Below are 27,118 nucleotides of genomic sequence, written 5' to 3'. Positions count from 1 at the left end.
TCTCTTTAAAACTTCGACCATTTGCAACCTAAAAGCTGCCGAAGTGCTGTTTTAGCCTACGGGGGACCTCCTAGAACCTGTATGGAGGCAATTGGGGGAGTTTGGGAGATCGAAGGTCGAAGTTAAAAAAACTTCAAATCGAAGTAGATCGAAGTAGCGCTACTTCGAATTGTATGATTCAAAGTAGGCCCACTTTGACCCCAAAAAACTTTGACCACCATTCGGTTGGTCTTTTGAATTCGAAGTTCGAAGTCTTTTTGATTTCAAACTTTGACCTTTGATAAATATGCCCCTAAGTGATATCTTCAAATGGTGGCCAATCCAATCAGAATGCAGGGATTTGTTATATGGTCTTAAATATTATACTCAAACACACCAGTGATCCCTTTATTACTTGATGAGGTTTTTATCCTTAGATTAAACCGAAGTCAGTATTTGAAAAATCACAAATAGAAGAGAAAGTACCCCGCTTAATCTATCTAATTCCGCAGTCACATATATATAAACTATTCCAATACCTTAGTGATAGTGAAATTAGTATACTTAGATGCAATCCCACTGGTTGTCTCAACAACAATCACCGGCATTTATAAATGATAAAGTGCAGTGCTATGAATTGATTTTTAAATCGCTAAATTAATTGTAACTAAGTTAATAGAGTTCATTCAAATTACGGTGCAGTGCAAATACAGTTCATGGAATAGTTTATATATAAGTGACTGCGGAATTATATAGACTAAGCAAGGTACTTTCTCTTTCCTCTATTCTTAAATATTATACTTCAGCCCCTCAGCTGTAATCTGGAAACCTGAAAGCTCTGAAGACTCCCCATAGACTCCATTTTATTCAAATAATCCACATTTTTAAAAATGATTTCCCTTTTCTGTGTAATAATAAAACAGTAGATTGTACTTGATCCCAACTAAGATATAATTAATCCTTATTGGAAGCAAAACCAGCCTATTGGGTTTATTTAATGTTTACATGATTTTCTAGTAGACTTAAGGCATGAAGATCCAAATTACAAAAAGCTCTGTTATCTGGAAAAACCCAGGTCCTGAGCATTCTGGATAGCAGGTCCCAAACCTGTATTTGCAAGGTGTGTTACTTTGTATTTTGCGTTGAACAGACAAATTAGGGGCAGTAATAAAATAAACATTAAAGGGGGCAGTTACGAGGAAATGCTGATTGTCCAAAAATAACCTCCCTCCCATCTTCCTCCAGTTTGGATGTGATACAAATATTCATGTTGGAATAACTGTGCAAAGGTTTCACTAAGGGCCGGATTTCAGAAACAATTATTTTTCTGATATATATTTAATTCAAATTGCAATGAAAATCCATATTTCTTTTTCCCTTAACAGCTGATCAGCAGGAGAATGAGGCTATGCGCTGCCCTGCCCGGGTATTGATTAAAATTACTCCTGAATTTTATTGATCTTCTGACGATAAAACAGAGTCAGAAGCACAGAGGACCCCACATACAGAAACTCTTGGATAATTTTACCAGGATCTTTTTGTGTGACTGTTTCTAGCCCAGACACTGCTTAAAGGGTACATTTTCAATGTTAATAGTAGGGTTTATCTTTTAGATATATATATATTGTGGAAACAGAGCATAATGTTTGTCCAGTAAATCCCATTACAGAATAGTTGTGTAGGGTACTGGTAAATTAGCCACCCATTATTATTTAACAGGCTGTCCCCTAGTGTTATAGACTCCTAGACTGGGTCCTAAAATACAGTTAGGACAGGGAATTGTTTCCTTATCCTGCCTTTAGCTATGCCCCCATGGTTCAATAAGTACCCAGTAGATGGCACTGTGCTAAAGTATATAGTCCTGGGCAGCCATGTGCTCAGGGTCCATTTTGTGAATCCCCTCACCTGAACAGGCAGGAAGGGTGAAGTGGAACCTAGAGAAGTCATGTCTATTAAGGATAGGCTAATCACTTTCATAGGTCCCTCTAGGAGTGATAGCTAGTCAGGCTATTTATCTGAGCAGCCTGAGGCACTGCAAAGAGTATGAGAGGGATTAAGATCCCAGGTACCAATTGCCCAGCAGTAGGGACTAAGGGGCATGTATACTAACACTGGAGATAAATATCTCTAGAGATCACAGGAGATGTTGCCCATAACAACCAATCAGATCTTTGCTTTTGTTTTCTAACTTGTAGGTTGTTTAAACCTAATTTAAACTGTTTAAACCTAATTGCTGATTGGTTGCCATGGGCAACATCTCTGGATAACTGGAGATATTTATCTCCAACGTTAGTAAACATGCCCCTATGTGTACAGACGTATAGTGATGGGCGAATTTGCGCCGTTTGGCTTCGCCGGAAAATTTGCGAATTTTGCGAAACGGCGAAAAATCCGCGAAACGGCGCCGGCGTCCATTTTTTTTCGGCGTGGCGAAAAATTTTTTGTCGCCGGCAAATTTTTTCGGGCGAATTTCCGTGGGCGTTTCGCGAATTTATTCGCTGGCGGCAAATTCGCCGAGAATTCGCGCCTGGCGAATAAATTCGCCCATCACTACAGACGTAGGGATTTTAGTAGTTCCACTTAGGATAAAGGCTGAAAGCTGGGGTTACCTCCACAAGTGCTGCTTATGTTCTTTACCCTACGGGGACTAACACTGTTGTTCCATGTTCCTGCTCAAATTTATACTATACCCTGCTTTCACACCGTTGCAAGGGTTCATTCCCTGGGAATTAAGGTCTCATCCCGAGCATATTATTTGGGTAAAGATCACAGAGAACGGTGCCACTCAATTTACTATAGCCTTAAATTTGCATACAGATAAGAAAAAGCAAGTATATATTGTATTGTTTGCATTTACTCTGTAGGCTGTTCTGTTGTAATATTGTATGAAATAGATCCGAACTTTATTTTATTCAATTTTGTATTTTTATATTTAAGCCTTTAACTTTATTTTAAATCCCTGGGTTTTGAATTCAGCGTCAGCTCCTTGTTTTCCAGCTTGGACCCATGTCTCATAAAGGACACTGCTACTCCGTCTCGGGTCGTGATGTGTCATTTCTGTGGCTGTTTAACAAACTCTGCCTGATTATAATGGCAATAAGGCTTCAAGCAGAATAAGGACTATATAATATGCTGGATTAATTACCCGAGGCAACCTAATTGGGTTGTTTCTGTTTATCAGCCTGAATACTACATATTGCTCCTCGCTTTACTTTCTGCTGCGGTACCCATAGCAACATGAAGAACTCATTTTGCAGAATCTCATTTGGACATAAGAAGTCAGTCCCTCAACATCTCACGTAATGAGCTACAAATGGCAAGATCCATTTAAAGGTCAAATGCAATATTTCTAAGCAGTACTGACTTACTGACAGATCTACAGATAGTTGTGACTGACCCATCTGTCTTGCTGATTGATCTTTCTTAATTGTTTCCAAAATAAGGAACCACATTCATTCAAGAATCTGTTGTACCCTATCAAAGCACAAAGGACAGCCTGAGGTCTAGGTTACCAAAAAGATGCAAGGACCTCCAATAATTGGGAAGCAATGAATTAAAAAATTAGAAAATTTATTAGGACATAAGAACCTAACGCGTTTCATGCCTATTGGGGCACTTACTCATAGGCCTATGAGTAAGTGGCCAACTCATCAGCCTATGTATGCCCCAATAGGCACGAAACGCGTTAGGTTCTTATGTCCTAATAAATTTTCTAATTTTTTAATTCATTGCTTCCCTATTATTGGAGGTCCTCGCATCTTTTTTGTAATAGTGTTTTGGATTGGCACCCTGGGACTGGGGTGAACTGTGAGTAAATCCTCCGTAATTAACTCAACAAATTTATTTCCCTGAGTAGTACCGTATATATACTCTCCTTGTGTGGCATTAGCACAAACCTTGTTATTATATACTGAGGTCTAGGTTCTCAAACTGTCAAACTGTGGTTCTAGTGTGAAGCCTTGCCCATCCTGAAGCTGAGTTGGGATAAGGTTTGGAGAGAAAGTCTATTTGCTCTCATAGATACTTCTGGAATACCCCCTTGAAGGTCAAAGTTGAGATATTGGGATAAACACATCATCTGCCATAACATTTTGGAATAGAAATGTTTTTGCATATCTGTATCCTTTTTGCCCACCATGGGGCCCTGACCAAGGTCGAAATGGGAATTGAACCTACAAAGTTAGACTTATTGTGAATATTAGATATTTTAATATTTGCAAAAAGGATATTTTAGAGGTTTTGGTACAGTATTCATAATAGCTGTTAATTAGAGGGTTTTTTAGTTTTTTTTGTTAGTAATCCTCTGAAAAACTAAAATATTTCAAGGCTTTCAAGGCTTTTTGTAGTCAGATCTTTTAATAAATTACAAGGCATTTGTAATTTTAGATAATGGCGGTATGTAATAAAAGTCGCAAAGAGCAAAACAATTTGCACAAATAAGAATCTGCATTTTGCAATGTAATTCTCTTCCTTTAAATGTGATTGCATTGCAAATTTTAATTGTGTATTGGCCATTTTTAAGAAGAGCTTGAAGGTGTCGGAATCTTTTGAAGCAAACATAACAACTTTTTCAGGAAGAAGTTTTATTACATTCACTGCGCACTGGCGCAAACGATAACATTTGCAAACTTTCTTCCCCTGTCGGATGTGGTTGCTAAACAGTTTCCGGGTTCGCAAAAGCTAAATTAAATTTTTTCCATTACTGACTTTAATTACATTCCCCCAATAGATTTTAATCTTATTTTTAAAATAGCTCTAAAACCACTAACATTCAAATGTGGAAAAATGGGCCTTCCCAAATTCTCAGGAATTACAGATGTGACTTCAGCATAACTGTGGCTCCAAATTCAGTCTTTAGAGTCCATTCACACCAACAGGCCATTTTTAATTCTACTCTCCTGCTGGTCACTCTGCCCGTTGGTAGGTGGTCCTATTCTAGGGAACCTGATCCAATCCTTCTTGTCTGTTTCCCAATTGTCCTTGGTCCATACACCAGATTACAATAAACTGTAGAAGAAAAGGCTATATTACTCAAAAACCACAAAAACTGACAAATTTGACACACTACTAGTGATGGGCGAATTTGCGCAAATTCGCGAAACTGCGCTGGCGTCTCTGTTTTCTGCACCGGCGTCCGTTTTTTTCCGAAAATTTTTTGACGACGGCAAATTTTCACCAGCGAATTTTTGCGGGCGTTTCGCAAATTTTTCCACCGGCAGTGAATTGCGCAAATTTGCCGCGAATTCGCGCCTGGCAAAGAAATTCGAGTATCACTACACATTTTTTTTAGAATACCACTGTCTACATCAATCTAGATGGTCCCTAAAACTGAATTCCAAAGTGATTTTAAATCCTATGATTTAGTTACTGACCAGTTATTTTCTCCAAGTAACATTACATTTACTCTAACCTGCTCAACCTAATAGCACAATTACAAAGTGTCGGTCCAACTTTTCACCAAAAATGAAATGTTACTGACATTATAATGTACAATTTCTGAAACATCACTTCTTGTTGCAAAGTCCTGATGTTGATGGGTAGATTTTCTTCCCTAAGTCAGAAGACATTTCAGAGCCATCTATTAATGTGGCTAAGGAGCTCATCACTTTGCTGTGATATTAATTGGAACTCGTCAGATTAAAGGAAATTCATGTGGAAGAGAAAGTTTCTGTCATTGAAAATCCTCTTCAATTGAGAAAACAAAACGAGAAGCTTCACAGCTCAGGCCCAATCGTACTATTGTCAGCTCTTCACAATCCAAAATGCTTTCAACATGTATGATCAATAATTATCTGCTATTTTTACTCTGATGCAAACGACACCGGGCAGAGCTTTCCTAATGTTATTATTAATAAACTGCATGAAATGTTTCGTTGGCCAATGGTTATTTTTGCAATTTATAATTACTTAAACAGAAAACGTAGTCTATTTATGAATCTACTGTTTCTCTGCACTCAACCCATTTTCAATATATTTATGACAGAGACATTTTGTGCATACTGCTACTGAAAAATGCCTTACCCTTTAAACAAAACAGGGATTGTTTGTCCCTATATTGCCATATATTTAAGCAATAGAATTCTTAATGAATCAGATGAAAATTGAGCGTAGAACTGGCCAGATATGGGATGACAATATATGGACAAACAATCCCTGTTTTGTTTTAAGTCCTTTTTTTAAATATATTGATAATGGGATGAGTGCAGAGGACTCTTGTATTTGTCTATATGTATTTTGTATTTTTATATAGTATGTGTTAAATGTAACCACACTATAAATAGGCAACACGTATAGATATTGAGGTCTGTGTAACACGTGCATGCTGGAAGTTAATTGAGAGGTGGGGAGTGTTTTTTCACAAGGTGTTAAATAATTAAGTCACTTAACTCACAATGGGTGAGATATTTTTACACTGAGATACTAAACTATATAATCTTATTTTATTTGATAAAGTGTTAGTAGTTGAATTCAAGGTTGGGCTGGGCTGGGGGGACTCCAGGAAAAACCCGGTGGCCTCGCCAACCCAGACCAACTCACTGACCTTCCCTAATAACCCCAAAAGTACTGCATCTAGAAGAAAAAAAGGTACGAGCAGGGAAGGGGCCAGTTTAGGGGGGTTCTGGCTTGGGCAGGGGGCCTGGGGGAGGGGTTATGTCTAGGGTGAGGGGAGCCCAAATCTGATGCTGGTTGAATTGCTCAAATATCTCATTACCTTGGTTTGGTGGATACTGCTAGTGTTTAAGATGCACTCCACTACTAAATGGTAGTTTCCACCTGAAAAATCATTTTTATTCTGACAAGTCATTACCCTATACTGTATATGTGTATTATACATCTGAAATGTAGCAGATACTAAATCCAAACCCTGGCGAGTAGATTGCTGTTAGCAACATACCAGTCCTAGTGCATTAGTATTCCTTACCCAGACAAGGGACCGATTCCATTTCCTGGCAATTGCGTTTTATACTTATCCAATTGACTATGTACAGCTTTATATTTTCTTTTATCTTCCTCGGAAGGCAAACTTGTTGAAAGGCTTCAATATTCAGGAGACTGGAAAGGCGCAAATGTGTTTCACAGATGGCACTGACATCTCCACTTTAACTCAATTTATATGCAATTTCCATTCAGATTTGGTGAAACAAGATTACACTTCTCAAGTCTTTGCATTACGGCATTATGTAATTACTTAAATCACCCTACATCAGGTAGAGACGGACTTGTTTGCCGTCTGCTTCATTATCATTCCGCGAAAAAGATGATCACCTTGAGGGATAGCTTCACTTTTTATATTTAAAGAGTCGTCAAACCAATGAACTGCAAAAAAACAAAACGGTTCTTTTACTGTGCAGAGAATTTCTCTTTTTTTTAACACTTTTCTTTATTCCTATTTCTATTTCTGCTCAGAGACAAGCCCATAACAGTCAAAGATTTAATGTAATCCAGAAATCAGTTCTTTCCATGCTCTACACAAGAGGATGTCTTGTATTTATTAGATCTGCTATTTCCACTGGGAGAGGTTAAAAGTGAAACAAAATAAAAGCAAAAATTACTTTTCATTCCTTAGGAGGAAAAAAAAACCAGGGTGAAAAAAAGGCCTCCGAGAGCAATTACATGCTGCTTGGTCTTCATGATTGTTAGAAGCTCGTTTCCCTCCTCTTTCCATTATTGATTAGAATTACCTTTGTGTTACAGCTCTGTGCATATATTAATTCCTTTTAGTAAAGTCCCCATTTGTAATTACCTGCTTCATTTTGATTTTAGTTTTTTGTGCTTTCCATTTTTTTCCCAATATTCTCAGAGCTCATCCAGAATGTAAAAAAAGGCAACTAAAGACCCCAATAAATATGAGAAATGTGAAATATATCCAACATGGTACGCCCTATAACTTTTAAGACCAGAGGTTCCTTAACGTTTGGTCTGACTTCCCTAGAGGTTTAGCCTGAAGGCCAGTTAGGGTGAGAATGAGTCATTTGCTCTCATAGATACATCTGAAAATCTAGCTTGAAGGTGAGTATTCTTTAAATTATGGCTAAATGACATGATAAATGATACACCAATATTTTGAGCAAAGGGTGGACCTTCAAGGGTAATCTGGCCAAAGGCTGGACCTTCAAGAAACAGTTTGCCACTAGTTGTCAAATACAAGAGATGTACAGACAAAGGAAGACAAGTTCATAAGCTGAAACGGGCCAACAGATATGGACAGGCAGCAAAGAACCAAAGTTAGGCAAGGGTCAATACCAGAAATAAATGTAATATACTGGTAAAATGGGCTTAAGGGGATTTGGACCAAATCAAAATACAGCTTGGGCAAAGAAAATATTGGGAAACCTAGAATCTCTGTTGATAGGGAGGGGAGCTCTGGATCTTTGATATTTTCTAAAGGTAGAAAAGATCCTACGACTATCTGTCTATAATTCCATCAAATGTACTTTTGAAGAGTAATCATGTCTCCTATGGTTGCCTTTTCTTCAGAGAAAACAACCCCTACCTTGATAGTCAACCCTCATAGTTTCATTTTTCCACCCCTTTTACCAATTTAGTTGCAAGTCCTGGGCAAAATCTAGCTTGAATGTGAATTATCCTTGGAACTATGGCTAACTGATACACAAATATTTTCCTATATCTATACCTACTTCATGAGCTAAGGGAGGCACTGACCAAAGGGTGGACCTTCAAGAGGGTTTGAACTGAACCAGTTTGAGCTTGTCAAATACAAGTGGAGTACAGACAAGGGAAGACAAGTTCTTAAGCTGAAACTGACTAATAAGCATGGGCAAGTAGCAAAGAATCATAGGCATAGGAGTCAGGCAAGGGTCAATACCAGAAATAAAGGGTGGACATTCAAGGGGTAGCCTGGCCAATGGCTGGACCTTCAAGAGGGCTTGAATTGAAACAGTTTGACAGCCACTAGTTGTCAAACACAACCAGAGTACAGACAAGGGAAGACAAATTCTTAAGCTGAAACAGGCCAACAGATATGGTCAAGCAGAAAACAATCATAGTCAGGCAAAGGGTCAATACCAGAAATAAATGGGCGTGAGAGGAATCTGAAAAAAATCAAAATTGCTTGGGCAAGGAACCATTGGGAAATGGAGAATATATGCACTAAAAGGTGAATAGCAAGGCCAAGAGCAGAGGAAATGACATTGAACATTAATACAAGTTGCATCAAACTACAGTGTGAGCAACGTGTGCCCCCCTGGTATGGCCATGCATGCTACTATTGCACAAGAGTATGGGAACGTCATGTCGGAACAACAAAGAGTGTACCTGGAGACTGAAATATTGAAAGGTAATAAAGCGCTTCAGTCCACCACCGTGCCAGTTGCAAAGTTTGCTACAAGTCTAATCGTCAATATCAATCAACAGGTAGCATTTGGTCATCTGTTTAAAAGCACACATATTATTAGTTGCTATGGGTTACTACACCTGGGCAAACTTTGTGCCTTTAATTACATATGGGAAAACCTGCTTTGCGAGAGAAAGAACAAAAGGGTCCTTTCCAAGTGTTACCCCAAAATTTACTTTATTAAGCATTACAAGCTTTCTGGATAATGGATCTTTCCATAATGTTGATCTCCATACCTTAAGTGTACTAAAACAAAAATTTAATCATTAAGGGGAAAGATTTATCAAGAGTCGAAGTGAATTCGAGGGAATTTTCGAAGTAAAAAAATTCGAAATTCGAAGTCATTTTTTGGATACTTTGACCAACGAATAGGATACTACGACTTCGAATTTACTTTGAATTCGATTCAAAGTGAAAATAGTTTGAATATTCGATAATCGAAGTACTGTCTCTTTAAATAAACTTAGATTTCAATACTTTGCCAAATTAAACCTAGCGAAGTGCTATGTTAGCCTATGGGGACCTTCTAGATCATTTTTCTAAGTCTTTAGACATCGAAGTAAAATCGTTCTATCGTACGCTAAAATAGTTCGGAACGTTCGATTGAATGATTTTACTTCGATCGTTCGATTGCCAAATTCGGTGAAAAATCCTTCGACTTCGATATTCGAAGTCAAAGTATTTTAATTCGATGGTCGAATTTCGAAGTATTTTTTACTTTGAAATTCGACCCTTGATAAATCTGCCCCTAAATAAACCCAATAGGATTGTTTTGCCTTCAATAATATTTAATTATATATTAGTTGGGATCAAGTACAAGCTACTGTTTTATGATTAATACAGAGAAAAATAATTACATTTTTAAAAAATTTAATTATTTGATTAAAATTGAGTTGGAGATAGCGTTCCCATAATTTGGAGCTTTCTGGATAATGGGTTTCTGGATAATGGATCCCATACCTGTTCATTTTTTGTGGGACAAATAAAAACATTATATTATGATTATAGTGCCAATGTAATGAAGACTGAACAGTAAAGGTTCACGTGTAGTAAGTTCTTCAATAGAGTATTGTCTGTATTGTCAGGCTATGGTTGAAATCATGGACTTTCCTACACCTGCCTGTCTTCACTCCTATAAGCAATCATATTGATACATATTTCAGAATATCATGTAAGATCCTTAGTACAAGAAAAAAAGCCCCATATCTCCTGGGGATATAATTCCACTCATTACCTGCACCATTCGCCTCCCAACGCATAATAACTATTTTTATGCTGAAAGAGAACCGGGCAAATTCAAAGATACACAGACATTTGCATATGTAATTACTTTCACTAATGGAGAATGAAAACAGGTGTAGCATTCATCACGTCTGACAGGCAAAACAAGTTTTTTTGGTTAATGTGCGCACAGGGATTCAAATCTATTCGCCGTTATTCTGTTTCGGAATAAAAAGGCAGCAGGGCCATTTCTCTGTTCTGAACAATGGCTTCATGTAAAGGTCAATGAAACTTTTGGTTTGTACAAATTGTTAAATACATTATCAAATCAAATCAAAGGTATCAACATCAGTGACTAAAGGATATATTTAGTGAAAAAGATTTGCATGAAAACAAGGTAAATAAGATGTAAATTTTGTACTTGTATAGGACCAGGTGTATTCACTTGTTAAGTCTCCTTGATTTCCTTCATTATTTAACATGTCAATCTCACAATCTTTATAGAACATCTAAACTACTTTGTTACATCATTGCAGTATTTTGAGCACTTGACTCATTAACTAAGCCCTAAACCCCAACCCAACCACAACCACAACTCAGCCCAACCCCAGCCCAGTCCAACCCCAACCCAAACCCAACCTCAATCCAGCCAAGCTCAGCTCCAACCCATCCCCAACCTCAACCCAGCCCAGTCCAACCCCAACCCAAACCCAACCTCAATCCAGCCAAGTTCAACTCCAACCCATCCCCAACCTCAACCCAGAACAACCCCAGCCCAACCCAGCCACAACCCCAGCCATCTTACTTCTCTCATTTTCCTGCCTATGAGCACTGGGTCCTGATACCAGTTGACATTCACCCGGTATCCTCATAAAGAGGCCAAATTGTTGATGTTGTTGATTCAGCATTTTTCTACATAGCATGTTTTTTGGTGCTAAAAGTTCAAATTTGCTGAGATCCATTCAATCGACGAGCACACCATGTTGTATATGGAATGGAAATCTTTCTGTAATTCCATTAGCTGAAGAATTTTCTAGGGAGGTTAACATTACTTGAGTAATTTTACCATTAAGGTCTACAATGCTGAATTTAAAATTTTTAAGATAAGATTTTTTTTCAAGATTTTTAGAAAAGTGCGAGTTTCTTTCATCATCATCATTATTTATTTATATAGTGCTGTCAAGATACGCAGTGCTTTACTGCAGTTATAGCAAACAGGGAATAAATGGTGGATAACAAACAAGGATTACAGAATACAATAGGGTTTGAAGGACCTAGAGATTAGAGTTTACAAACTAAAAGGTTAGTGTACAATTGAGACATTAGGATTGTATAAACACTTTGTCATTTTTGATACAGCAATGATTAATTAAGGTACATCGAATAAGCCTCTTTAAACAGATGGGTCTTTAAGGAGCACTTGAAAGTTTGGAAAGAAGGAGAAAGTCTGACAGCTGGTGGCAGAGAGTTCCAGAGAAAAGCAGAAGCCCGAGAGAAGTCTTGTAGACGAGAATGGGCAGAAGTGATCAGAGGAGAAGTGAGGCGAAGATCAGAAGCAGAGCGAAGGTTTCGTGAAGGAGTTTATTTGGAGATTAGAGAGGAAATATAGGGAGGGGTTTCATTATTAAGGGCCTTGAATGTGAGTGTAAGTAATTTGAATTTGATTCTAGAGGAGATTGGGAGCCAGTGAAGGGACATACATATGGGAGCAGCTGACGTTGAGCGGCGAGCTAGATGAATGAGTCTAGCGGCCGCGTTTAGAACAGATTGGAGTTGTGAAAGGTGACTTGTTGGAATACCTGTGAGGAGTAAGTTGCAGTAATCAAGGCGGGAGATAATGAGAGACTGAATCAGTGTTTTAGTTGATTCTGAACTGAGATAGGGTCGTATTCGAGCAATGTTGAATACGGCAAGATTTTGCAAGTGTTTGAATGTGTGGTGAAAAAGACAGATGAGAGTCTAAGATGACTCCTAGGCAGCGTGCCTGTGTGGTGGAATGAAAGGTGGTGTTGTTTACGGTGAGTGATATCTGAGGGACAGGGGAAGATCTTGGAGGAAATATAATGAGTTCTGTTTTAGAAAGGTTCAGTTTCAGGTGGCGCTGTGACATCCAGGAGGAGACATCAGAGAGACAGTCTGTGACTTGGGAAAGAACAGAATTAGAAAGATCAGGAATAGACAAGTAGAGTTAGGTGTCATCAGCATAATGGTGATACTGAAGTCCAAATGACTGAATGAGTTTTCCTAGTGAAGTTGTATAGAGCGAGAACAGCAGGGGGCCAAGAACAGAGCCTTGAGGAACTCCAACAGAGAGTGGGAAAGTAGTAGAAGTAGAGTTAGAGAAGGAAACTTTAAAGGAACGGTCAGACAGATAAGAAGTAAACCATGAAAGAGCAGTGTCCCGAATGCCAGATGAGTGTAGAATGTCAAGGAGGAGTGTGTGGTCAACTGTGTCAAAGACTGCAGAGAGATCTAGAAGGATTAGAATGGAATAATGACCTTTAGACTTTGCCAATAGAAGATCATTGGTTACTTTGGTGAGTGCAGTTTCAGTCGAGTGTGATGGGCGGAAGCCAGATTGCAAGGGGTCGAGGAGGGAGTTGTGAGTGAGATGTTGGATCAGGCGTTTGTAAACCAGTCTTTCTAGTAATTTGGATGCGAATGGAAGAAGGGAGACCGGTCGATAGTTAGCGGGAGAGCTGGGATCAAGGGAAGGTTTTTTTAGGATAGGAGTGATTAGTGCTTGTTTGTATAATGATGGAAAGGTACCAGTAGAGAGTGAAAGATTAAATAGGTGGGTAAGTGCAGGAGAGAGTGTATCAGAGATTGGGTGGAGAAGGCGAGAGGGTATGGGGTCAAGGGAGCAGGTGGTGGGTTTTGAGCTGGCTAGAAGTTTGCTGACTTCAACTAGAGTTGCAGGGGTGAAGGAGTGCAAAGTAGATGTGAGTGGACTGCACGTTGGTCTGAGATTGTTGTCGGACAGTATGCTCAGCCTAATGAGATCGATTTTTTCATTAAAGAAATGAGCAAGGTCTTGGGCAGTAACATTAATAGGTGGAGGGGGTGGAGGGGGGCATAGGAGTGAAAAAAGTTTTTTTACTTTCAAAAAAAAGTTTTGCTGGAATATTTAAGAAAGAATAAAAAAGATTAAAAAAATCATGTTCTATTTATTTTTACAAATTCACAGTTTATAACAACTCAAAAAGAGAAGAAAGATAGCTTAAATGTTGAAAATACACCTCCCATTGACTTCTTCAGAAGCTTGCCAGTTTTCAATTGCAGAATGTTTTCATTACAATCTTTGAGATTTTTTGCAATTGATAAATCTCACAAATTCAGTTTTGGACATTTGGAATTCTAAAAAAATATGGGATTGCTTGTTTTTGCTGTGATTTTCTCCAGTTGCCAAAAAATGAACCCTAACCTTACCTTACAATGCAAGAAAATTTTTCTTCATGTTCGAGAAAATGTAATCAATATATGACGAATACTCGAGAATGAAAAAAAAAGTGCAGAACTGCTTCATGTGAGAGCTTGATATATTGCATTATACCTGAAAGTATGAAACACACCGTACATGGAACAACTTTGTACTAAGAGTAATGATGGGCGATTTGCGTTTTGCAAAATGCATTGAAGTCAATGGGCGTCAAAAAATTTTGTCCAAAATAGTTTGGACGAGCCTATTTTGTCCAAATGCATTAAAGTCAATGGGCGTCCAAATAATTTTGACACGCGTCAATTTTTCTGCGGCAAATTTTTGTTGACGCAGCGGATTTTTTGCCAGCAAATTTTCTCCTGTTTTGTGAATTTATTAGTCGGCGGCGAAATTTATTCGGCCATCCCTAACTATGAGCTTTTTCCAAAGCCACCAACACCTTCTTGAAGCTATCTACTGTATCTGCCATATAACTGATTCAGGGAGAGAATTCCACAACTTTCACCTTTTCAAACCTTTTCTGAATATTATGATGGAACCTCATTTCTTTTAATCGGAATGGGTGCCCTTGTGTTTGCTGGAAAGAACCTACTGGTAAATAAAGCATTAGAGAGATTATTATATGTTTGCCTTATATATTTATACATTAACATGATCATTACCCTCTTTAAGTACCTCCAATATTATGAATGCCTTCTTCTTCTTCTATTAGGCGTAAGGCATAGAGGCTATGAAAATGAATGCTCAGGTGCCAATTACCTTTGTATGCAAAACAAGTGAAATTCAGTAATGTTTGTATTTTAGATTATATTTTTATTATAAGTCTTCTTTCCAATGCCTGAAAATGTTTCTGGAGAAAAATCTGAATTCCAATGAGAACATGTTCCCAGTCTGAGAGCTTGAATCTCTATATTTTCTTTCTCGTGTCCAGCAGAGCGCAAACAGACTGATGGAAATACGCACATCTTAGAAACCGCCTCAGTCTCAAGCAATGGCCGCTTCATGCAAAATCCCCCCCCCCTCCCTTTTTTCTTATTTAACAGATCTAAAGACGAGTACCTTATACTTGTTTCAAAAGTGTTCATGTAACATCTATTTAAAATGTCAAGTTGGTGCAGGGAGAAATGTTTTAGAAATACTGTAGTGCTTCCTTTTATATTGCTGCCCAGGACCGCCGAAACATTGTAAAACCCCTGACATTTGAGAAATCAATAAGCATTTGGATCTTTCAGAGGAACGGCAACAGCTGCAAAGAGAAAATATTCTTTCTGAAAAACAATATTTTCCAGTAATGCTTTTAACATTAGTAAAGTTTAGGAATATATTTGCTTTCTGCAGAAGGCACATGATTTACATTCAGGGGCTTTTTTTCATAAAGAAAGAAAATGGTGTCTGTCTGTCCTCACTAGTGTATTTATACATTTTTCCAAAAACTGTGGCCACAGAGTAGTGTGAGAGAATACAATTCTGTGTATGAAGATTCCTCCATGATCCCCCCTGACTTGGATGGATTCTGTTCTCAAGCTTTCCTTGGTCACTACTACCCTGGCCTTGAGGGCAGAGCCACCTGTTTGGTTGTAAGAGCAGTTCTTTGTTTTTCTGTGCTGTGAAGAGATTCTCAAGTCTATAAAAAACCCTGTGATTTCTGATTTTTTAGAACTTTTATGACTTTCCGGCATACAGGATATGATGTCACTGACATAAGATTGAGGAGGATGTAGCTGCATCTTATCAGTTCGCCAGGTCTAAGGGGGCGAAGGAAACTCTGGCGAAAGAGGTAACGTTCTGTAAAATTTGCACTTTTGTGAACTTGCGGAGTAACAATCGTACGCCTGAGCAAAAATTCACCTGGTGATAGGGCGTGAAACTGCACTAGCGATGGTCTCTGTCACTAGCGAATTGTCCTCTACTCCTGTTAGTAAATTGGCGATGTCCCTGCGAATTAGATTTCTGTTGAATTTTCACTAGCAACAGCCACTTTGCCCTTTAATAAATCTGCCCCTTGTCTCCGGTAACTGAATTTACCAAACAGTCAGAAGAACAGAATTCTCAAGAATGTCAATTCTTTCACAAGAACCAGTGTTCCTAGCCAAAACTATGGAAACAGCCCCAAACCATTTTCCTCCTCTATTGAACATTACAGTGGGAAGTATGTATTCAGACAGGTAGCGTTCTCCTGGCATCTGCCAAACACAGACTTTTATGTCGAACTGACACTTGGTTAAATGCCATTTATCCCTCCAGAGAACATTTCCCCAGAGTCCAATAGCAGCAAACTTTGCTCCATTCCAGCCAATGCGGAGAAGATGTTGGAAACTTGAGCTGCCAGCAACAAGCTTACAAGGCTGAACCATTTGCATAGTTCACTTGTCTTAATTAAGAAGATAAGATCTTGTATTTTTTGTTTCAAAGAAAAGGTATTTGGTATAATTAAAGAATGTGCCTTTAATAACATATAGTTGCCATTTACACTTATACATCTAAATAAAACTTGATATTTGAAATTCATTGTGCTGTTGTTTTCTGGCTAGAGCAGGGGTCCTCAATGTTTTTTTTTACTGGCGAGCCAAATTCAAATGTAAAAAGAGTTAGGGAGTAACATAAGCATAAAAAACAGGGAGTGCCAAATAAGGGCATTTTGATTGGCTATTTAGTTGCACCATGTGACTGGCAGCCTGCAGAAGGCTCTGTTTGGTAGTGCACATGGTCTTTGTGCCTTAAAAACTTGCCTACATGTTTGCCAGGACTCAAAAATGAGCCTCTGCTTTGAGACCCCTGGGAGCAACATCAAATGGGTCGGTGAGCAACATGTTACTCATGAGCCACTGGTTAGCTTAAAATGTTATTTTCATGTTTAGTTTTCTGCTGCAGTAGCTAACCGTGATCACTGATTGATTGGTGTCTTCATGGTCAGAGGGCTCCAGTACCTCATCACTTCTACAGTAGCAATATAAATGACATGTACAGTGGATTATAAGGGTCTATATTTCCAGCCATTGTAATTGGCATCGTTTGCAATGAAAGAAGAAACTGGGACCGATTTAGGGCATGACCTGAAAACGGTAGGAACTTTATGGATGTGGTTGATTTTGTCTATTGGGATGTAGTAAGAAAATGCTCCCTACCTATTCTGTGTTCCTTGTGCAGCTTCCCCATAGACTAGTGATCTTCAGCCAGTGGCTCATGAAAACCTTGTTGCTCACCAACTCATCGGATGTTGTTCCCAGTGGCCTCAAAGCAGGTGCTTATTCCTGAGGCAAGATTTGGTTGCATAGAAACCAGGTGCACTGCCAAAAAGAAACCTCCTGTAGGCTGCCAGTCCACTTCAGGGCTACCAAATAGCCAATAACAGCCCTTATTTGGCACCCGCTAGAACTTTTTTCATGCTTGGGTTGCTCTTTTACAGTTGAATGTGGCTCACAGGTAAAACATGTTGCTCTAATAAATAATACAAACTCTGGAAGCCAGAGATAAACAGTGTCAGGGAGCCGGGAGCCCCCTCTGGGGAGTAGTCCGGATCTAGGAGGAAGCCCCTCAGGAGGGATCAGGATCGTGGTATCCAGGGATAAAACAGAAAGGGTGATCGAGTACAGGCAACAGGTCACAAGGCAGGCAGAATATAATCAAAGTCCAAAGTCCAAAGTCCAGGCAAGGGGTCACAACAAGGAATCAGGCAGATATAAGCAGGGAAAACAGCAAGGGAACCCAGGAAACTCTCAGGGAACAGAATCCTATTTTCGGGCGCCATCTTGGCGTCTCAGGCGTCCTTTTATGTTTGAATTTGGCGCCCTTGCGCCAGCGTCAGCGCGCCTGCGACCGTCGCGCCGCGCTGACGTCACGGCGCCGGCGTCGGAACCCACGTGGGTTGACTGGGCGCCGCCATCTTGGATTCTTCGCCGCCGGGAGCGGACGCGACTCCTCGCGCTCCCGGCGGTCTTGACAAACAGAGAGTCAGTACCATTCATGCACAGTTCATGGATTGCAGCGTGTCCTAAGTACCAGTCCCAATACAGGGAACCATAAAGCTATCTTGGCTCAAAATGTTATGAGTTTTTTATTTTTATGAATTTGAATGCCTTCGCCCTGTATATAAGGATATATATTAGGATATCTGTAGGAAATGTGTTTTTCCAGTGGTTTCTATTTCTCTTCTTCTTTCATTTTTTTTGTTGTTGCTATTTTATGCTTTTATCAATATAACCAATTGGGTTTCTCCCCTGACATTTATCCTGAAGAAGGGAAATGTCAGATATAATCATATCACAAATGGCAATGTAGTCAAGAAAAGACTTGTTGATGATTCAGTATCTAAAGATTCATCATATTGTAGCAAACATGTTCCTAGTATTCAGCAAAATTCATTGTGTTTGTAGTCACCTTCATCCCCTAGAGTAGTGCTTTTTGTGTCCCGCACTTTCTCATAAACACTGGGGGTGCAAAGCCTCTTCCCTTTCTGCTCCCCCTTTTTGGAAAACTCTGACATAGGTGTAATCTCCGTGCCAATAAAAATGAGTTTAATATTGGTGACCCAACCAATTTATATGGATTCAAAACTTGTCGCATTGGTTTGTTGATCTCTTGTATGTGTTCTGTTTTGCTTGGGCTCTGCATACATTGTAGGGCAGAAGTTATCAAAGGGTTAATCTGGAACCCCTTAGACCGAATAGCGGATGTGTGTTCCAGCTAAAAGGTCAACTGGGAACAATTTTACTTGATTACATATACATATTGACTTTCTTAAATATTCTTGGAACTATAGCAAGATGAGAAAGCAGTATTTTTACCTGAAACATTATGAGGCATGGAGTTCAATCTTAGTTAAATGAAAGAACAGAAAGAACTTTAAACTGATTTATATACCATCACGGGTAAACACATAGCTGTAGTCATATGATTGCCCTGAAGAGACTCATTATCCAGAAAGCTCAGAATTATAGAAATGCCATCTCCCAACAACATTTTATCCAAATAATCCATACATAATCCAAAAAATCCCAAATTATTTTGCCTGTAATAATAAAACAGTAGCTTGTACTTGATTCAAATTAAGATATAATTAATCCTTTTCGGATGCAAAACCAGCCTCTTGGGTTTATTTAATTCATTTAATGATTTTCTAGTTGACTTAAGCTATAAAGATCCAAATTACGGAAAGATACCTTATCTGGAAAACCCCAGGTCTCAAGCATTCGGTATACCAGGTCCCACACCTGGGGGGGATTGTAGGTAAAATTTAAAAACCCAATGGTTTCAAGAACACCAGACAATACTTCACTTTCTTTCTGATTTTGGTCAGCCTTCTCCATGTTGCTTGAGGAACTGTCCACACAGGTTTGCACAAGTCCATACAAAAAATGCCATCCCTCTACAGTGATCTGCTGGAAAACAATGAAATAATTAAGGATTCTCTGTAAACCTTCTTCAGTCTTGTTCTTGTAACTTAACATTGTGATCACCGACAGCTATCAAGTCTTTTTCAACTGGTACTTGAGAAGAATCCTTGGCCCAATGTTATCTCCAATGAAAATCTGTGGAGACAAGCGAAGGAGGAGTATATTGCCATTTAAATTAAAAGGAGGATGTGGTTATGGGTTGGACACATGCTGTGGAAAGATCAAAGGGCCATGGACATGCTAACACTTGCTATGGAACCCCCAAGGAAAATTAAGCTGAGAAGACCAAGAACAACATGGTGGAGGAGCATTGAAGAAGAGCTAAGAAAGATGTGGGGTGAACTAAGAGTCCTTGCTTATAACCGACTGCCATAATTTTATTGAAGCCTTATGAGTTAAAGGATATATGTCAAACTAAATCAACCAATTTAAGCTAACATTTATATGGCAATAAAGGTGTGATCACTTGAACCTATGTTAGATATTTATGTTAAGTGAAATCTCAGTGAATAAATTGTAATTGAACATGAACGGCAGTCTAAAGGTGTGAAATACTCAAAGCATATGTTTCTCTAATTATCAATGCAACAGAAATAGTTTTAGAGAATCATGTGCTGAAATTACAAGCTCTTTTAGCACTCACAGAATGCACTTAAAGAAGAGCTTTAGAACAAAAATCCTTCCCACTGGGAGCACAGCGCTGAAAGAATAACAAAAGAACGGGACTCTTAAAAGTAGCTGTCACCCAAGAAAACCACAAGAGAAAAGTGGATCTTTTTAGAACCTTTACAGTATGTCCCTCGTAACTCGGAAACTTCCTCAATTACATAGAATTATTAATAGGTTTTGACACAGTCTTTCCTTTTTTGCGGTGTTAAGCAAAAGTATGGTATGAAATAAAGCAGAATTATGGATTTTATTTTACTCCTTCATTAAATAATAAAAGAGCAGAAAATATTGTATGAAATAACAGCTTTTCCAAACATTTGTGCTGACAGCCTTCTGTGCCAATATGCTCACACAGTTGGGGTTGTTGCAATTCCGCTGTGTGTTTGTTTGGATGAAATAATTGTTGAACCAAACTTTTAAGATGGATAGTTGTGGATACTTAACTTCAGCCAAATTGACCATTTGCCATTATGCCGAACATCGCCCTGCAGTTTCTCAAAACAAACCAGAATTAAGCAGTTTGGATTGGTTTTGGATCTATAACAGAGGACCGTGTAAATCCGTTGGAACTGGAGTCTCTGGCTTTATGCTTCTTCTGGGTTGTGTGGGGTATGGCATTAACCTGCTGGCATAGAATTAACTTTTTTGGTTCTTAATAGAACTGGCTACCAGGTAGGACTTTCTGAGGTGCCTCACATAGTGGTATCTGGAAGGAAAGTGCTAAAGGTCTCTCCATGGAAAACCTTAAGGAACTGAATTTGCATTAGCCCCTAGAACCTTTTTAGAAAGAGTTTCAACTGTAATAGGATTCCTGGGTGAATCCATGGGTCTTCTATTTCCTCTCTCAGCACAACCTTCTATTGTGCTCCTTCACATGGATACCCTTACATTCTGACATGTAGCTGCTGTTCCCTCTCCATCTTCATGCAGAATTGTACATTACTTTGCAGTTCTGGAGTCCCATTTCCACCAGCCCATGGGCTCCTGGCTACTAATATAGGTTCTCCATCTCCTCTCTCGGTTTTTGAGCATCACACCAGACTACAGGGTGTCCTTCTCCTTGCACATGTGTGTGTCCATTTGGTAAATCTACCTGCTGCTGGAACACAGGTGTTTGCCATAAAGGTAGGGGTGTGGAAGTAGATTGCTTCTACCACCTACTTACAGTATATATATATAAAACCTGATAGAAAGGTAAATTGATTTCCATTGCTAGCACAGCTGGACAGGAACACATTCTTATACGCAACATTTTGCTTAGCCCTAGTGGAAGCTAGAGAAAAGACAATGCAGCTGAAATGTAACTTTAGGTAACTATGAAATGAAAGGGAGCTAATGGTTCTAAACTTTATTTAATCCATAAAGGTTAGGGGTAGTAGTTCTAAATCATGAGCAGAAGGTTTATTGAACACAACAGAGAAATGTGCTTTGGTAGTACAACAATGATGCCGCAAATCAGATCTCATCTCAATGTGAAAGGCTGATTAATGTACTCACATAAATTCCATGAGCTCAGTTGAGGTAGGTAGATAAAAAAGATAGATGTATTGTCTCACCTACAGGACTGATTCTGAATCCCCTCTTTGGAAGCCTCTCAGGGATAACAAATAATCTGAATACTTTAGTCCCCTTACTAACCGGGGGTCACCTAGGGAATACTAACCCCATACTATGTTTCCTTGGTGGAACACAGATTTGCTCTTGCTAGTTTATCCTGTCTCACTAAAACTGTTCTATAACAGGAGCTTGTCAGTCCCTTCCTAAACCTTACTCACAGGGTCCCTGTACCCCTAACTTTGTTAAGGAAACATATACCTTAGGGTAGGGGTCCCCAACCTTGCTTTACCTGTGAACCAAATTTGAATGTAAAAGAATTTGAAGACCAACACAAATATCCAAAAAGTTTCTAGGGCTTCCAAATATGGGCTGTGATTGGTTATCAGTAATGATTGGCGAATCTGTCTTGTTTCACTTTGTCGAAACCCGGGAAAAACTTGCGAAACTGAGAAAACCACGAAAAAATGCATTGAAGTCAATAGACGTCAAAATTATTTTGACGCAATCGTCAGTTTTTATAGGCGCGCCTCTTTTGCCCAAATGCATTAAACCAATGGGCATCCAAATAATTTTAACGCTCAAAAAAAATTTTTTGTTGAAACAAATGTTTCCAAGGTGAATTTTAACAACAGTTTCGCAAAACATTCACGGGTGACAAACTGCGGAAATTCGATGCACAACCATGCTTGGCGAATAAATTTGCCCAACACTAGTTATTGGTCGCCCTGTGTGAACTGTCAGCCTTCAGGAGTCTCTGTTTCGCAGTAAACCTGGTTGTTAGGCAACTAAAGCTTGGATTAAAAAATAAGCACTTGCTTTGAGGCAATTAGGAGCAATATACAGTGGGTTGGAGAGGAACATGTTTCCTGCGAGCCACTGGTTGGGGATCACTGCCTTAGCGCTTAAATCTTTTTCTCCATTTACCTTAGGTCCATCTCAATCCCCTGCACTAGGAGAAGACCAAAGACAAAGAAGCATGGCTTTGCTCATCTTACATAGACTAGGGAACACTCCCCATACTACACTTGGACCAGTGGGAATCCCTAATTTATACAGGGCAAAAGATACTACATGGGACTTCTTGAACAGTAGGAAAATTTCACAACTTCACATCCCCTACATATATGTGTTTATGGCATGGTGTATGGACCTATGATATTGGAAAGATCAACATAAGTCATAAGTTAACAAGTTTTAAGTTTATGGCCACTTTCTTGCTGTTGTGTGTCTCTTGTATAAAGGAAGTGGGGAGAAGAACATGTCAAACACTATTACAGACACACAAAAATAGATTTGTTTAATTTTTGGGTGAGAACCCAGAAACATTAAACATTGAGAGAAACCTGCCCTAAACCATGAATTTATGGACCTATTAATCTGATATGGAAAAGATCAACATAAGTCTTAAGTTTATGGCCACTTTCTTGCTGTTGGTGTGTCTCTTGTATAAAGGAAGTGGGGAGAAGAACATGTCAAACACTATTACAGACACACAAAAATAGATTTGTTTAGTTTTTGGGTGAGTAACCAGAAAAATTAAACATTGAGAGAAACCTGCCCTAAACCATGAATTTATGGACCTATTAATTTGATATGAGAAAGATCAACATAAGTCTTAAGTTGACAAATTTTAATTATATGGCGGCGTTCTTGCTATTGCAGATGGTGTGTCTCCTTTATAAAGGAAGGGGGTAGAAGAACAGGTCAAACACTATTACAGACACACAAAAATAAATCTGTTTAGTTTTTGGGTGGGTAACCAGAAACATTAAGCAAAACCTCCCCTAAACCAGTTTAGCAAGTGTCTAACTGTCACATCACAGTTCCATTTTCTAAAGCGCCTTTGTGCCCAGATTTATGAAACAGGAAATGACTCATGGCGACCTTTCCTTGTTAAAGGATGTTTTTTAAATGTTGATATTGTCTGCCACCTCAATACTCCATAAATTTCCCCATCGGTTTCAACATTATAAAAAGGATGGCTTTTTTTTGCAGCAACAACCTGTCTAGATAAGAGGTAATAAATCTTGCTGAAGTCGGGCTGCATCCACTGCACAAGTCTGATTAGGTATTTTCTGTCAGAAGGCATTTCTTCAGCCTCTTCAAAACATCAGAAAATAAGTTAAAAAGGACGTCAATCAGATTTCGGGACATTGTTCCGATAACAGAGAGGCTGAAAACAAAGCCAAGGAATTGGGAACATTTTATACAATCTCTTCCTTTCATATTTGATTTTTTTTAGTCTTGCTGCAAGAACTACACAAAGCCAAATTAGAAATAAAATTGAATGGCCATTTATAACTGTATGATTGCGGTTCTGACTATATATATATATATAACTAATTAAAGGGTAATTGTTATTCACCAAGAATATGGACATTTTGCCAACTTCTCCTAAGAATCAAGCAAGTTGGTATAAAATATTAACAGTTTTTTTTGTGCTGTTTTGGTATAATATATATATATATATATATATATAATCATTGGATAACGACCCGCACTCCAATGTTTCGTGAAAAAAAGGTTTTTATTTTAACTTGTGCATCCAACGTTTCGAAACGTTGGATGCACAAGTTAAAATAAAAACCTTTTTTTCATGAAACATTGGAGTGCGGGTCCTTATCCAATGATTGTATGCTGAAGCTTTGACCCAGCACCCACAGTATCTCCAAGACTGGATCAGAGTGCGAGTGTTTGTCTATATATATATATATATATATATATATATATATATATATATATATGCATAGAATGGACCAGCACACCGTTTTCTTCAATCAAACGTGTTTATTCAATACACACTGTGCATCCAACGTTTCGGCCCGCATCCGGGCCTTTATCAAGGACATATATATATATATAGTTACATAGTTACATAGTTAAATTGGGTTGAAAAAAGACAAAGTCCATCAAGTTCAACCCCTCCAAATGAAAACCCAGCCCCATACACACACCCCTCCCTACTTTTAATTAAATTCTATATACCCATATCTATACTAACTATAGAGTTTAGTATCACAATAACCTTTGATATTATGTCTGTCCAAAAAATCATCCAAGTCCCTCTTATAGTCATTAACTGAATCAGCATCACAACATCACCCGGCAGTGCATTCCCCAACCTCACTGTCCTGACTGTGAAGAACCCCCTACGTTGCTTCAAATGAAAGTTCTTTTCTTCTAGTCTGAAGGGGAGGCCTCTGGTACGGTGATCCACTTTATGGGTAAAAAGGTCCCCTGTTATTTGTCTATAATGTCCTCTAATGTACTTGTAAAGTCTAATCATGTCCCCTCGCATGCGCCTTTTTTCCCAGAGAAAACAACCCCAACCTTGTCAGTCTCCCCTCATAATTTAACTCTTCCGTCCCTCTAACCAGTTTAGTTGCACTTAGTCTCTGCACTCTCTCCAGCTCATTTATATCCCTCTTAAAGGAGAAGGAAAGCTACGGAGGCATTTTATTGCCAATAGATTAGCTGCAGTAGTGCAAGCTAGAATGCTATATTTATTCTGTAGAATGATTTACCATACCTGAGTAAAAAGCTCTAGAAACTCTCTGTTTGTTTAGGATAGGAGCTGCAGTATTAACATGGTGTGACATCACTTCCTGCCAGAGTCTCTCCCTGCTCTGGGCTCAGATTACAGTAGAGAAGGGAGGGGTGGGGGGAGAGGAGCAAACTGAGCATGCTCTTGCCCAGGGCAAGGAGGTTTAAGCTGAAGGCAGGAAGTCTGATACATAAGCCCATGTGTACACAATAGAAGGAAAGAAATGCAGTGTTTCTTTTGACGGGGGACTCAGAGCAAGATTACTTTGGGGGTTTACTGGTATATTTAGATGGACCTTTCTGATAAGGCTTACTTAGTTTTAACCTTTCCTTCTCCTTTAAGGACTGGAGTCCAAAACTGCCCCCATACTCCAGATGAGGCCTCACCAGGGACCTATAAAGAGACATAGTTATGTTTCATCCCTTCAGTTAATGCTCTTTTTTATGCAAGACAGAACTTTATTTGCTTTAGTAGCCACAGAATGACACTGCCCAGAATTAGACAACGTGTTATCTACAAAGACCCCTAGATCCTTCTCATTTAAGGAGACTTCCAACCCACTGCCATTTAGTGTATAACTTGCATTTATATTTATAATGTGCAAAGTGCGATTTGGGACTTAAATTGCTATGTTTTTAACTCACAATGCAGCATTGTCCCCATTGATACAGGTTCAATGTGCGTACCGGGGTGAGTTCAGTTTTGTGGGCACTGGAAACCCCACAGTAACTGCCACCTTTGGAACTCTACTGTCGTTAGAGGCCCTAGAGTGTAATGAACTAGAGACCTGGCTGTAACCCAGGGTATCCCAAACCCAGAACAAACCTCAAGGATCCGGTCTTAGCCCACTCTTCTGCCTGTAACAGCCGCCTTTGGCTTCAGGTGGAGCCTTCCGTTACGCAGATGCCGCCAGGTCTTATTGTGGGAGAACCAAGGAGAGAGTTCTGAGTGAGCAAGAGAACCAAGCATTGTATTGTAGAATGGGAAATAAGGAATGTAGTCAAAAGCCAGGTGGGTCAGTAACAAGCAGTCAATATGGTACACATGCAGGAGACGTAGGTCAAACACACCAGAATCGCAGTACAAAATCTGAATCCATAAGAGTTGTCAAAAGGGCAATAGTCAGGACAAGCTAATATACAGATATGGGATTGATCTCTATAGAAAAAGTAGCCTCTGGTTTGTTAAAATTGCCAGAGGCCATTTTTAGCCTGAAAATTAAGAGAAATAATTAATTTGAACTATTTCCAAATTCTCAAATTGCCAAGCAAACAGGCTTATTATGAGCTGGAGAAACTCAAGGAATACATAAATAGATGAGGAGGTTTTTTATTAATCCTTGGTTTGGGCAATTTCTCTCCCTTAAAAGCCACAAATGCAAGCGGCTGGGGAGGCTTTGGCCTTTTTCTTACCAACGCCTGTGAGACACTCATTATATTTGCTGCACTTATCACTAGGTAACACTTGCACAGACCCACACACATTACATCTATTACACTCCTCATTTAGCTTTTCCTTTTTCATCTCCCTCTAAATCTATACTCACACCTGTACTTATACTCACACACATACACACACAAGTGTGCACTTATATATACAACTTTACTTTTCCTTCATTATAGTCTCTTCACAATCACATTTTTTTTTTTTTTAAATGGGCGTTGGTCTGGGCAGTCTCCCCTTCAAAAGCCGCATATGCAGGTGGCGAGAGAGGATCTAGTCCAGATTGAAACCAAGGTTTTAAATTTTGATCACAGGTAAACAGGTTAGGGACCGCCGTATGGGGTTTACCTTGACGTGGTATGGCGGCTTACCAATTTTATGATCATAACTTTGTAACAAAATACCCTGTTTTTCTTTTTTTTTAGACAGGGGATTATTGTATTTAAATATTTTTTTATATGGCCTTAGGAGTGCACCCACAACCCCCCTTTTGTACCAGATCTAAGAACAGCACTCAA

The sequence above is a fragment of the Xenopus laevis genome, chromosome 6L (genome assembly GCF_017654675.1).
Source record: "Xenopus laevis strain J_2021 chromosome 6L, Xenopus_laevis_v10.1, whole genome shotgun sequence".
NCBI classification, from domain to species: domain Eukaryota; kingdom Metazoa; phylum Chordata; class Amphibia; order Anura; family Pipidae; genus Xenopus; species Xenopus laevis.
This window is presented reverse-complemented; position numbering follows the sequence as displayed.